We start from the raw sequence: 1,371 nt of genomic DNA, 5'->3' as shown, positions 1-1,371 counted from the left end.
GGAGCGGAGCCGCGCCCAGCCGAGACGCGCGCTGGAGCGGAGCGCGGGGGAGTCGTCGCTCGTTGGCCCGGCCGAGACATGGGTGCAGCGCCAGGCATCGGCAGCGAAGCTGCGACCAGAGGAGGCGACGCACGGAGAACTGAGCGGCACGGCCCGGCCCGGCCCGCGCGGCCCCGAACGCGACCCCGGGAAGAGCGCGCAGGCACCAGCAGCCCCGACAATTCCAACACGGGAGCGACCAAAGGAGAGAGCAAAGACGCAGCGAGACAGAAAACAGCAGCCACTCGGAAAAAGGAAAAGATCATAGTAACTAAGATCTTAGGGATAGTAAAATGGTATAATGTTAAGCAAAATTATGGTTTTATAACAAGGTGTGACAACCAGCAAGACATATTCGTGCATAGAACTGCTATTAAAAAGAATAACCCTGAAAAATGCATCCCAAGCTTGGCAGATGGAGAAGTCGTGGAATTCAAAATTATACGAGGTAGAAAAGGGTTACAAGCGTCGCAGGTCACTGGGCCTGATGGTGTTCCTGTAAAAGGCAGTATATATGCAAAAAATCGTAGTCATGTTAGACAATATCTCCATTGTAAGTCCTCCTTACAGTCTCCCTTTCCTAATCCCACCTTTCCCTTTTACCCTATGTCCTATTACCCCCAGTGTATTCCCAATCCGTTTTTTCATCCATGGTTTCCCTCACAAAACCATGCTTTTGCCAATTGTTTCCCCAAAAATCCCTTTCCAATGCCTAGTGGGGGATGAAAAGGGGGAGGGAAGAAGTTAAACCCTCTCCTGCCTCCGTTTCACCACAAAGCATGCTCAGAGAGTCCTGTCTCCCTTCTGTCAGCCCTAAGATGTTCCACAGAATCTGACTGGACATTTATAGACTCAGGAGGGCGGCTTGTTTTGTTTTGAAACTGTTCTTGTTATGTTTATCCAGTTGTTTTCATTCTCCTTTTATTAAAATAAAACGGGTGAGGTGTTGGGGTCATGCAATAGTGAAAAAGAAATTACACTATATAGAGATGAAAATAACAGGAAGCTAAACATGGAAACAAATATTGCCTCAGGGATGAGTAGAGTGCTTGCTATCCAGCCATCACCCTTGATGACACCTGTCTTTCTCAAAATAAACATCTCTGAAACAGCTAGCAAGAATCTGTCTGTCCATATATATTTCCTTTCCACGGGACTCCTGGTTTGATATATGCGTGTTGCAGGATCCCCACTGCAACAGAATCATCCAAACCAAGAGGGGTTTTTGCAGGTATTTGAGAACTGGGCCAAATCTCGAAACCAAGTGAAGAACCTCTGCAGGTTAAAAGGTGAGAGACTTCCTCATACCTGGCAAGATGCAGAGGAGTAAAG

At 47.8% G+C, this 1,371-nt stretch overlaps 1 long non-coding RNA gene across 1 annotated transcript in view; it reads left to right on the top strand.

The window, feature by feature from the left end:
- LOC108448268 overlaps positions 1 to 766 on the top strand; it is an 18,273-nt gene extending 17,507 nt beyond the window's left edge. Inside the window, exon 3 of the long non-coding RNA XR_001864104.1 lies at positions 756 to 766. This is a non-coding gene — a long non-coding RNA (uncharacterized LOC108448268). The remainder of the gene's footprint in view (positions 1 to 755) is intronic.
- Positions 767 to 1,371: the final 605 nt, after the last annotated feature.

The sequence above is a fragment of the Corvus brachyrhynchos genome, unplaced genomic scaffold (assembly GCF_000691975.1).
Source record: "Corvus brachyrhynchos isolate BGI_N302 unplaced genomic scaffold, ASM69197v1 scaffold317, whole genome shotgun sequence".
Taxonomy (NCBI): domain Eukaryota; kingdom Metazoa; phylum Chordata; class Aves; order Passeriformes; family Corvidae; genus Corvus; species Corvus brachyrhynchos.
The sequence above is the reverse complement of the archived record's forward strand: the minus strand, read 5'-3'. Positions and strand labels throughout refer to the sequence as shown.